This window comes from Cupressus sempervirens, chromosome 11, assembly GCF_028749045.1.
Source record: "Cupressus sempervirens isolate cs-2001-9-10 chromosome 11, ASM2874904v1, whole genome shotgun sequence".
NCBI classification, from domain to species: Eukaryota; Viridiplantae; Streptophyta; class Pinopsida; order Cupressales; family Cupressaceae; genus Cupressus; species Cupressus sempervirens.
Genome location: NC_143128.1, coordinates 288,163,238 through 288,177,703, shown reverse-complemented (window position 1 = coordinate 288,177,703; position 14,466 = coordinate 288,163,238).

Here is a 14,466-nt window from a genome sequence, read left to right as displayed (position 1 = left end):
CAAATTATGAATTTAGTAAGTAATTATTACTTATTTTCTAATGGAGTTACATATAAAGTGTTGATTGACATACTACTTGAAAAACAACTATAACTTTCAAATGGTACAACAATTTTTAAATCCAAAAGATGCATCACATTCTATGTTTCTTCTACTATAAGGGGAAAAAATGAAAAATTGAATTTTGTAGAGTTTTGAATTAGTTAAGGTGGTCGACACAAGAGTTATTTTATTTCAAAAATACTAAATTCAAAAATTAATTAATTATTATTTATTTAGAATAAAAATATCCAAAAATATGTGTCACATCCAAGACTGAGTCTAATAACTTATATCTAGAATATTATTAAAAAATATTATCATTTGATTTTGATTAAGGTGGTCAAACATATGTCTAGTTCTTATTTTTGTTCTAAAATTTTTGTAATATTGCATTAAATTTTAAAATCTTGACCAATCAATTTTTATTTTTTTGAGATAAGTCCTAGTAGTTTAGAAACTAGATTCAATTTTCTAGAGATTATTTTCTCTCAAATTTTTTATATAAAGTTAATAACAAGTAGAAAATTGCACGTCAAGCTGACACAACCCTAATTTTTTTATTTTTTGTTGCCACTTAAGAGCATAGTTTGGTTGACCATGATCTTGCACATACTCGATTTTACCTCTGTACTTTCCTTTGCCTTTGGGATACCTTCTTGCTTTGAAATGCTTCAATGGCTTCAAGATCAATGTTAGAACTATCTTCATCTTTATGTTCAAATTGTTTTCTTTTGGACCTTTTGGTTTTCTTCTTGAGTGATACCTTGGCTTCAAATGTAGACTCAAGATTTCTAGAACTAGGAGTTTAACTATCATAGTTATCTAGTTCAAATGTAGTCAATATTCCAACTAGAGCATCCAAAGTTATCTTGTTATTTGGATCACATCTCATCTCTTGAATAACAAACACTCTAATTGCATAAATAAGAAGAAGGGTTCTGAATACCTTGCTTACCACTTTCATGTCTTCAATTGTTCTTTTAGAGGCTTTGATAGCACTGATACTAGCTTTGATTCTATCAACATATTTTGCAATATTTTCATCCTATCTCATTTTCATCTAATCAAACTAACCTCTCAAGCTTTCTACCTTGGCTCTTTTTATGTTATCATCACCTCCATATATATCCTTCAATTTTGTCCACATGTCATGAGTAATATCACATCCTTTGACCTCATCAAATTTAACATAGTTAAGAGCTGATCCAATGTCAATCATCATAATGTTATGATTTTTATTTTTAGCAATTTGTTCCACATTCAATGTTCTAGTAGGGGCCTTTTAATAATTTTCCAAGTATTTCAAGCTAGAACCATTGATGGTTTCCAAATGCAACTTCATAAGTTCAAGCCATGCCTTGAAGTTATCTCTTTTTAGCTTAGGAATCTCTTTTATGTAAGACATCTTGATATTTAGCTTAGGTCCTTGAAACCTTCTCTGCAAGCAGCAAGAAGCTCTATTACCAATTGTTGGAAATATAAAAAGAGTAACTAAGAGGGGAGGGGTGAATCTCTTACCACAAAAATAAATCCTAGATCCCTTAGATGTCAGAATAGAATACTAACTTCACTAAAAATACTGATGCTTGGTAAACACATGGGCACTCAGTTTACACTAGAAAATGTTGTAACTTGGTAAATGGTTAACATGTAAATATTATTATATTTTTTGTGATTAACCTTTCTTAACTTAGTTTCATAGGCATCTAATAAGTAGAATGAACATAAGTGACACCAATAGTTAATGTGGAAATCCAATTCAAGAAAAACCACCAATTGCAACTAGTTATCAATATTCACTCTTATGAAGTGAGCCTTGCTAGGAGCCAACCCTATTAAAGGTTACAAAACACACTATTAGGTGTGACCCTGTTAGAGGATTTAATCACCCTATTAGCAGTGGCCTTGTTAGAGGTCTTTAGACACTTAAATCTAGATATGCTACCTTGTTAGAGGATTTACAAATAGTTGTTAAGTCAACTTTTTTAAGAGATTAGATCACTGCTACAATGGTTAGAGAGTAACAATGAGATGACTTGATTTTTGATGCATCTAGATTGCTAATTAAATATCTCAATTCTGGCTTGTATACTTGATCCTTTCTAATAAAATATATCTTTGTAGCTCCACAAGGATATTTTGCTTATTTTTCTAATAACTTTCTCTAAGAACCTTCAAATATTCTATTCACTTCCACACATTCAATCCTCAACTTGACCTTATATTTGTATCTTACATATTGTCAAGTTGGCTTGACTACAAATTAGAGTAATTAATATTTATCTTCTTAGTTAGATAGAACCAACAAAAAAATCTATTACATTCAGTAGACAAAAATAAGAAAATCCTTTGTTATCCAACCTTGCTTGGTAGACACTATCTCAGAAATGATTTGCCTATGTTAACCAAGTGAACTTCGTTAACACTACATATTCATAGAGTTCCTTTGGTAACTGAGTGAGCTCAATTGACACTAGTTCTATCCAACATTTGCTTCATTAATCGAGTGAGCTCGGTTAACACTCAATCTTCTATGAACTTCTCTTTATTACCCAAGTGAACTTAGTAGACATTGTCTTTTGAATGAGGCAAACTCTGGAATGCTTGGTAGACACAAGAAATTGTCTTCATCACTGAGTGAGCTCGGCATCCACTTACTAGCAATGATATGACATTTTGTGTACCATCAAAGACAATACACAATTAACCAATTGTTTTTAACACTTGGCTCATGGAAAAGGGGATTTACATTGCTACTAGTATTTATCCCTTATAAGATAGTGTTTCTCATGTTCCAAAGCCTCCACCAAAATATGAGTTTTATGGAATTATTTTATTAATCATCACATGTTTTAGCCCTATTTGGTTACAAGAATATGAGGGATGAAATAGGGATATGAGGGGATATTTTGGTTTTGGAACTAAAATCAGGCATTTGGTTCATCTTCCATTTTTTGACCAAAATTGAAAGATGCATCTTCCAACAAAATAGGTGGAATTCCAGATTATAACTTGAATTTGGGTTTTTATTAACGTGTTTTAATAAAACCATCGAGTCTGCCAAAATCATGGTTAGGTTTTTAGAAGATGAAAAATGCATTTGGGAATAGGGTTTCTTTGATGACATTGTTCTCTGCATTGTTCTCTGGCAATGGCTGAATAGGGTTTCTCTACATCAATGACAACTATGCATTTTAAATAGGGTTTCTTTGCATCAATGATAGCTATGCATTTGGTAAAAGGGTTCTTTTGCATCTCTATTTCTCTCTTCTTTGGATGGTGGAAGATTTGGACAATGATAATGGCTTTGGACTCATCTTTGGGAGCATAGTTCTCTTCTCCCACCAATATTTGTATTTTGGGTTTTTTTGTTGTGTGATTAGACAAAATATTATGATTTTTTGCTTTGCCTAGTCAAAATATTCTCTTTCCACTTCCCATTATTATCTAAAAGTTTTTAAAAAGATAGCATTATGGAATTTATATAAACCTTCACATGCTTGATAACAGTCATAAATTAGGAGACAAGTGTCAAAAAGGCGATAGTCTAGAGTTTTGTAAAAAAATACAGTGAACTGGTAGATTTCACACAACTACTTGTGTGTTATTAATTAACTATTCATACCTTAAATTACCTATTTTACCTGATATAATCCAAAAGCCTCTTTTATTCAATCTAAGGCTAACAATGCATCTAATTCCATAGAAACATAGATTCAACTAAAATTTTCTTATATTCAAGACATAGATAAGTTCAAAATGATATTCCATGTAGGGCTTCAAACTTGATCCTAATATGAAATTACAGACCCTATATTACTTTATGAGGTCATAAACTATGTATAGATCAAGTACGTATAGATCAATGCCAATCTTGGCTCTAATTTATACATAGTTCATGTACACATAGTTTATGAAGTCATAAATTGTGTATAGATCAATGTAATTCCATTAAACATGACCAACTCATAAACTATGTATGGATCAAATACATATAGATCAATGGAAATCATAGCTTTAATCTATACATAGTGGGAAGGAATATTTTGACCCATTCTTCAAGGTAAATAGTGCATTGTTACAAGTTTATTGTCTAGATTGTTATCCTTGTCTTATTATTGCTTGAGCACACATTTGATCAATGTATCATATCCCATAGGATTGCATTGGAGATATCGATGGAAACCATATTCTAGTCATTGTTGATGTTGACATATAGGGTAAATATCGTGATATAAAAGGGAACTTGTCATAAAATGTTATGGGTGTCTGGTCCTTTGATTGTAAGTTTTACTACTGCCTTGTTGGTTGGGAAGGCTCTACTATAGATACTCGTGTTCTAGCTTCAGCTCTGTCTAGAGCACATCAACTTGTAGTTCCCCCTAATAAGCTAGATAACATTTTAATATACTCAAGGGTATGCTAAATATTTCAGGTATTGACAATATACTTTCTTTATGCAGGAAAATATTTTCTAGTGGATGTTGGATATCCAAATACACATGGATTTCTTACTTCTTATCGATGTACACACTACCACTTGAAAGAGTGGTCAAGAGGAAATGCAATAAACTCTGCACATGAGTTGTTCAACCATCAACACTCCTCTCTTAGAAATGTAGTAGAACATATGTTTGGTATTTCAAAGCAATGTTTTCCAATCCCGAGACATGCAACATCTTATGGTATCATGACACAATCCTATATTGTTTTAGAATGTTGTATATTTCAAAAATTTATTATGATAGAGGATGGCCTTCCATCAAAAGTAGCTATTAAAGAGGAAGATTATCATGAAGGGATAGAGGCACCAGTGCTTGAGACATATGGGTTGTCTTAGGAGGATAGAAATGAGTGGGCACAATTTTGAGAAGATATAACAAGTAGGATGTGGGAAAATTACAAACTCCGAGAATAATTAAACTTTATTGGGACAATGTGTTTTATTTGATTAAAGTCATGCATGCATATATAGTGATGGATTATTTCCTTTCTCTGATGCTAGTCCTTGTTACATTCCAATTAAATTTAAAGAGCATTAACTTTCAATTTCAATAATATTATTAGTTTAAATTGTAATATGTTTATACCTACTGAATATGTTAGCCTTGTTGCATTAGGATGTATTAAAAATTGAAATATAAAGTTTCTCATCTTCAAATTTAAATGAAATACATCAAGGAGTACCAAATGATGAAGATTACAAGCCCACTATTAACAAGAGAACATCAAATTTTCTGAAAATCCTATTTTTCTAATGTTAGTCCTTGTTGCAATCCATTTAAATTTAAAGAGCTTTAAATTTCAATTTCAATCATATGATTAGTTTAAATTTTAATATGTTTAAAGCAATGAAAACAATATAGACTTTGTCAACAAAAATTGTAGAGCATTGCATATATTGATATGAGCATGGATGAACCTATTAATGTGAGCCAGATGGATTCTCCCATTAGTTTGAGCAAGATGGATGTACCCCTTAATGCGAGCCGCATATCTTCTTCTTCATCAAAGAAGATAATGTGGAAAAAAATAGATGGAACATGATTTTATAGACTTTCTCATCGAACAAGTTCATCTCAAACGAAAAGGTGAAGGTGGTTTTAAAAAAGAAGCATGGACTATCACAGAGAGGATATTCAATGCAAAGATGAACTTGAATCTATCATGAGATAATTTTAAGAATAAGCTAAAAACATGGAAATTAGGATATAGAGTAACGAAGGACTTGAGAAATACAAGTGGGCTTTCTTGGAACGAAATAAATCAAACTATGGATGCTAAGGATTCTATGTGGGATGACCTTTTGAAGGTAGGATGATCTTTGTACACTCTTTTGATTGAAGAAATATTTCCTTCTTATTTTAGTAATGAAATATTAACAACCTAATCCATTTATTTATGCTTACATGTAGAAGAAAGAATTAAAAAATGCAAAAGTGTATAAGAGATCACCCTTCCAATATTTCAATGAGTTGTCTATAATTGCTAACAATGACATTGCTAAAGGGTATGCAACTACAATGCCCCTTGATGTTGAAGAAGGGCACCCTATGAATGATTCATTCCACCCTCTTGATGAATAAGATATCGATTGTGGTACACCTCTTGATAGCCAACTAGATTTGGATGAAGAGTTATATCATTCCAATCAGTCCAGTGCAAGTGGTAGAGGGATTCCTCCACCATCATCATCAAGGAGGGGAAAGAGGAAGAAGAAAACTCTAGCTACATCATTGGATGTGATATGTGAAACTATGAAGGAACTCAAAGATGGCCTTAGTAAGCCTCAAATTGTAAAAATGGATAAATCTAGAGAGGATAATGTTTTGAGTATCATGTATACCACTCTTAAAGCCATCCCTAAAATGAGTTGAGGTTTTTTCCTAAAAGAACATGACACCTTTATGCTTCAACATGAAGGAGACAATGTGGTCTTGATGATGGATAAGGCAGAGAGAGTGGACTAGATTGCAATGGCATTTGGTATAATTTAGTTATTTTAGCAAGTGACTACTAATTTCAGAGTTTCTTGAGTTACTTTGATTGTTACTTTGATCTTATCCATTGACTATTACTTTGAGTGTTACTTCATTTACTTTTTGTTTCTATACATAGTTTATCTCATACATGACTATTACATGCTTTAGTTTTTCATTTCATTGGCATGACTAGCATTGATCATTACATTGTTTAGTTGTTCATTTCATTGGCATTGGCATTGGCATGGTTGGTATTTGAAGTAATTCCAATTTATGAGTTGGCTTTATTTAATGGTATTGCATTGATCTCTCACAACACTAAAATTGGAACTCGTTATTGAGCACATATTGACTATTTTTCTAAGCAGACTAACAACAAACTATTACATAATTTAGTTGTTCATTTCATTGGCATTGGCATGATTGGTATCTAAAGTAATTCCATTTTATGAGTTGGCTCTATTTAATGGTATTCCATGAATCTATACACACTTGATCAATCCATAGTTTAGTTGTTCATTTTATTGGCATGATTGGAATTGATTAATACATAGTTTAGTTGTTCATTTCATTGGCATTGGCATGATTGACATATGAAGTAATTCCAACTTTTGAGTTGGCTTTGTTTAATGGTATTTCATTTATCTCTCACAACACTAAACTAGCACTTGTTATTGAGCACATATTGACCTTTTTTCTAACTAGAATGGAATTAAATTGTTACATAGTTTATCTTTTGATTTCATTGGCATTGACATGGTTGGCATCTGAAGTAATTCTAGTTTATGAGTTGTCTATGTTTAATGGTATTGCATGGATCCATACACACTTGATCTATACATAGTTTATGACCTCATATACTATTTCAATATAGTTGTACATTTCATTTCTATTGATACATATAATCAAAGATTTAACTATGATATATATATATATATATATATATATATATATATATATATATATATATATATATATATATATATATATATATATATATATATATATATATATATATATATATATATATATATATATATATATATATATATATATATAATCAAAGGTAATGACATGAAAGCATTGATTTATACATAGTTTATGACATCATAAACTATTATGTGTAGATGAACTATGTATAGATCAGAGCCAAGATTGGCATGGATCTATACATACTAGATCTATACATAGTTGATCTATACATACTTTATGACCTCATAAATTTTTGGTATAGTTGTTCATTTTATTGTTATTTAGAGCTATAGTTGAACAATAGTTACATGGAATACACCAAGGAGTAGTAAATGATGAATGCTCAATTGTGGAACTTAAGAGAATATGCTCATAAAAATGTGTTTTGGTAGATGATTATACAGTTCATGATTCCATCCCATGTTAAATGTATATTCCTAATTTTCTTGGAAAACTTTTTTTTTTCTTTTTTCCCTATTTGGTTTCCTATGTATGTGCTTCCTGAGAAGATTGTCAACAGTATTGAAAAAGTGCCATTCTTTTGTGTTTTTTCGATTGATCCTAATTTATTGATATTGTGAGACTACAAATGATGATAAAAAAATGATCTATCTGATGATTTTTTAATGTTCATGTTTGTAAATGGCCAATAATTCTAATGCAACTCCTTAGTGTATTCCATTAAAAAATAATCAGGTTTTACTTTTTCAAGCATGTTTAGTTTGTATATGCAAGATTGACTATCTAACAATATAGACAATAATGGGAAGATTAAGAAGCATATGAGAGGTTTTCTCACCAAATGTGTGGCATAACAGTGTAGAGTGTGGATTTCCCTACATTTTTATATTTAATGGTGTGTTTTCAAACCACCATTTAGATCACAAATATTTTTCTTTCCCATCAATTCATGGATATTGTTTGTGTAGAGTGTGGATTTCCCTGCATTTTCATATTTAACAGTGTGTTTTCGTACCACCATTTAATCACAAATATTGTTCTTTCCCATCATTTCATGGATATTTATTTTCCATCTTCTATCTCATGCTACATATGCTACTTTGAATTATCAACATCAATAGAAATGAAATGTACAACTATATCAATTATGTTAGATCAATGAATAGTTTATGAGGTCATAAACTAGAGCTTTTATAGGAAAAATGGCTTATTGATGATTGAAAAATAAAGAGTTTTTGTCTCTTTTTCTCATCCATGTTTTATTAATATAATATAATGATATCTTTTTAAAAATAAATAAATATCACCTATTTTATCTTTCATTGAATTTATAAATATTTTTTTATTACAGGTTACAAAGAACTGAAGACACAATAACATATATATTGTTTTCCTCTTTATCTTATAAGGAATGCACAAAATTCTAAGAAAGGCAAAAACAAAAACATAAGATCTTGTAACAAAATTACTGAGTGTGGATTTAAATCAACTATGCAAATGATAACAAAATTAACCTCTATGAAAAATCTCTTTGCTAACAATTTTCTTATTAAATGAATATGTTATTTTTTGTTATGAATTCAATGAATTTATGACATTCTAATCAAGTTCAAAATGATCAAGGTTCAATTTTAATGAATAGAGTCATTTGATGTTTTTTATGATAAAGATTCTAAACTAAAAGGGATGTTTAAAAAATTAAGGTGACTCTTTTGGTTGGAGGGAAATTATGTTTCTACTCTAGATTATTTTAGCACAATTTTTATGTATCTTATTTTATTAACAAATTGAAACTATGTTTTACAAGGTTCTTTGCATTCTTTATTAGATTTTTGACAAATTATTGCATTTATTTAAAATATATTTGTGAGAAGTTATGTGATGTCAATAAAAAATTCAATATAATGTTAAATCAATATTCTTCTTTTATGGATACTATGAACTTGTCTATCTCTTATTCTTTACAAATGTTTTCAATTTTTTTTAAAAAGGATTCTTTCATATTTGTGTATGATTGAATATGTTAAATGTTTATTTGTTTAAAATAATAATAAAAAATTAAAAATAATTATTTAAATAAATGTATATCAAGATTTTCTCTATATACAACATGTGAAAATATATTAGCATAATGAATACCTCAAATCACAATACTTATCTGAAGAAAAATTGACATATTTTTGGCCATTTATAGTTGTGCAGTTTTGAGAATTCTTAGGTGCATGACACATTGTGTAGTTTTTTACGTCAAAGGAGCTACATAGAATGATTCAATATTGAATGAATATTTTTCTCCTTGTTTGACATTTGCAGGTCAAAAACTGTGGTACATTTTCGTGCCTATGCAGGATCCCAGAATTGTTTGAAGTGAAAGGGCTCTTTGTTGTGATGTTACGATGTTGTGCAGTTTCATGCATCAAAGGAGATACATTGAATGATTCAAATATCAAATGAATATCTTTTTTCTAGTTCAACATTTGTAGGTAAAAAAAGTGGTGCATTTTCATGCTTATGTAGGATCACAAGATTGTTTGAAGCGAAAGGACTCCTTGCTACGATCCTGTGATGCTATGTAGTTTCATGCATCAAAAGAGATACATCAAATGAGTCAAATATTGAATGAATATTTTTCTACTTATTCAAGATTCACAAGTTAAAAATTATGGTGAATTTTTGTGCCTACGTAGGATTACAGGACTGTTTGAAGTGAAAGGACTCCTTGTTGCGATCTTGTGATGTTGTACAGTTTCATGCATCGAAGGAGATACATCAAATGATTCAAATATCAAATGAATATTTTTCTACTCATTCCACTTTCTCTATAACACCTAGCGATTATTGGCAAGTAGAATTGAAATATAGTCATCTTGGCAATGAGCAATAAAGATATTATATATCACTATCTCAATGATAAGTGTTTTTGGTGATTGAAAAGGGGATGATTGTGTTGTGGTGATGAGTGATATAAAATACATGATCATAGTAACTTATGGCGATGAAAATATGATCTCTAAAAAGGTTTCTATAGAAATAGTGATGGGTCAAAAGGATTACACTTTGGGTTTCGAGTAAACATGATATAGGTCACTATATATTATAGTGATGGGTTAAAAGGATCACGTGTTGTGTTCGGAGTAAACATGACATAGCAATAAGCGATGAAGACACATATATCACTATGTGTTATGATGAAAAAGAAGTATAGGTGACTATATATTATAGAAATAGGTCAAAATTATCGTACATTGTGTTTGGTGTAAAGATGACATAGTGATAAGCGATAAAGAGACATATATCGCTATGTGTTATGATGATAAAGAAATATGGCTATAACAAGGATCACAATAGATTATAGCGATAAGGAAATTTTGATCATGGATCTCTTTAAAAAGAAAATGGATATGATGATGAGCGTTAGGGTTATTATTGTTTCTATAGTGATAAAAGTGGAAAATGTAATAGATCGCTATTATGAATAATGAGATAAAGCAATTGATGGTGTGTACATGTTTTTTTCCCGGAGTTACATCAATCACTTATTTGAATATATTTTTCATGGAGTGGGTGAGTAATGACCATAAATGACTGCTAATAGTGATCTTGTGATATTGTACAATTTTGTGTGTCGAAGGAGATACATTGAATGAATCAAATATTGAATGAATGTCTTTATGCTCATTTGACATTCGCAAGTCAAAAAATGTGGTGCACTTTCATGTTTGTGTAGGATCACAAGACTATTTGAAGTGAAGGGACTCCTTGTTTTGATCTCACAATGTTGTACAGTTATGTGCATCAAAGGAGTTGCATCAAATGAGTAAAATATCAAATGAATATCTTTTTACTCATTTGGAATTCGTAGGTCAAAAACTATGGTGCATTTTAATTATAAAATAATTTTTAAATGAGAAAATAATAATAAGATATAATAATAGTAATTGAATTCTTTTAATAATAATATAATTATAAAGGAAAGATTGTCTTTTAAAACTAAATTATGCAATCTGTGTGTGATGAATTTCCATCAATCAGATCATATAGGATGATGTTGGTATCTATTTATAATACTCGTGTTTCATAATAAAATAAGATTAAAAAAATCTACATCAAATTCCAATTCTAATTCAAAAATGAACAACAAAATGCAATAAAAGGATGTACCCAGTCATATTCTATTCCAATTCCAATTTCTAAATTGGCAACCAAATGCAAAATATGAATTTGTATATTCATCTTCTGTGCCAACCAAACGGTCCAACTTGTTGGAAACATAGATGGAGTAACTGAGACGGGGGGGGGTGGTGAATCAGTTACCACAAAAAAAATCCATAAATCCCTTAGATGTCTGATAAAACTATTTACTGCTATCACTCGGTAAACACTAACTTTCCTTCGTTAACCATGAGAACTCGGTTAACACTGCTTTTTGCCACAATTTCCTTTGACACCTGAGTGAGCTCGATAGAAATTGTCTACATAGGGTAATTTCTAAAAATTCTTGGTAGACACAAAAATTTTCCTTGCTAACCAACTGAGCTTAGTAAGAACTATCTGCCAACTAATATGACATTTGTGTAACATCAAAAACAACACACAATTAGACAATTGTATCCAACAATCTCCCTCTTTGGCATTGATGGCAACACAACATGTCATAGCACAATGAAATTTGAAAACAAGACTTTTTCTGATAGAAATTCTCTCCCTCTTAGATTTTATGCCACAAACTTGTCTAATGTAGTAACCTCAATCTGTGAAGGAATTACATAGCTTCTTCTCCAAACAGTAAACTCACCCTCAAACAAATTTCAGAAAGATATGATAGTAAACTCTCCCTCTTTGACAACACATGCCAAAGATAACACATACCAAATGAGTAACAATGTACCTTGAGTACTAATTCATATGCAATATTCTCTTGACTATGGTGCATCAATTGATAGATCTTCAACTTGGTTCCTATTGATGCATCACTAAAACTTTATTTTAGTGAGCTTCAGATACGGGAATGACCCTTAACTTACCACTTAGATACAAGAATGCATCCTTAGGTAATGGTTTGGTGAATATGTCTGCAATCTATTCTTTTGTATGGACATATTCCAATTTTATTTCTTTATCTTGCACCAATTCTTTGACAAAGTGGTATTTTATAGCAATGTGTTTGGTTTTGGAATGGATCACTGGATTCTTTGATGTGTTAATTGCACTTGTATTATCACAAAACATGACAATTGGTTCTTTGATCTCAACCTTCATGCCTTCCAACAACTATTTAAACCAAACAATATTAGAATAGTTCACTGTTGCTGCAACATACTCTGCTTTAGCTATGGATTGGGATGTGTAATTTTTCTTTTTACTTGTCCAAGATACCAACCATTTTTCAAGAAAGAATGCTCCACCACTTGTACTCTTTCTATCATCAATGTTTCTTGCCCAATCAGCATCAGTGAATACTTTTAAGTCCAAATTACCTCCAAGTTTATACCATAAGCCATAATATTTAGTGTCTTTCAAGTATCTCAAAATTCTTTTGATTTCCATCATATGATTTTCTCTGGGTTTTGCTAAGAATCTTGCCACTATACCAACTGCAAGAGCAATATCAAGCCTTGTATGAACTACATATTGTAATTTTCCAATCATTGATCTATATAAGGTCTAATCTACCTCTTTTGAGTTATCATCTTTGGTAAGCTTTAGTCCACTACACATGGGTGTTCCAATTGGTTTTGAATCTTCCATAGTAGACTTCTTGAGTATCTCCTCAATATACTTAAACTGAGTGATGTAGATGCCATTCTCGCTCTATTAAATCTGAAGACCAAAAAAGAACTTAATCTCACCAAACATAGGCATTTCATATTCTTTGTTCATTTTCTCTAAAAATTCTTTGCATAGATCATCATTCCCTGTAAATAAAGTATCATCCACAAATATTTTTTCCAAAACAATATTGTTATCTGGTCCTTCCTTGATGTACAAACTACTATTATCATTAGTTCTCTGGAAACCAATTTGAATAAGGTAGTTATGCAATCTCTCATACCATGCTCTAGGAGCTTGTTTCAAACCATATAATGCTTTGTGTAATTTTTAGACCATGTCCCTTTTTTCTAGATCAACAAAACTTTCGGGTTGTTCAATCTAGACTTCTTCATCAAGAATACTGTTGAGAAATGTAGATTTAACATCCATCTGATATACCTTAAATCATTTATGTGTTGCATATGCAAGTAAGGTCCTAACACCTTCCAATCTTGCAATAGGAGAAAAAGTCTAACCATAATCAATTCCTTCTTCTTGAGAGTAGCCTTTGCATAACAATCTAGCTTTATTTCTTGATACCTTACCATCTTCATTCAACTTATTCTTAAATACCCATTTAGTTCCAATCACATTTTAATCTTTAGGCCTAGGTACAAGAGTCCAAGTTTTGTTCTTTTCTATTCACTCTATCTCTTCGTTCATAGCCTCAATCCAACTTTAATTTTCCAATGCATCTTTGACATTTCTAGGTTCAAAATCAGCAAGTAAACAAGTACCTTTTAGCTTACTTATTGTCATAGTACCTTCTAATTTGTCTCCAATAATTTTATCTAGTGCATGATGCCTTCTAACATACTTGGTCAATACAAGTTCCTTGCCTCTTGAATGAATTACATTATCATCCTCTTAAATTTTAGTTTTAGGTTTTGGCTGCATAGGCTTAGTAGGCATTGGCTTGGTAGCTTCAGAATGTGACTCGGGTCCTTGTGACTTAGTTTGAACTTCTTGCAACTCAGTGATTGAGGAAGACTCAAGAGTAGTAGTCTCCTAATTGATAGATGTGTCTAGCAATGTATCAGGTTCAATGTAAACAAATCTCCTGTAATCTTTTGGTTCCTTTCTACTTTCTTCTTCAGTCCTTTTTGCAAACTCATCGACTTTCACATGTGCACTTTCTATGATTTTGTGAGTAGACAAATTTGAACATCTATATGCCTTACTCTTACAAGAATATCCT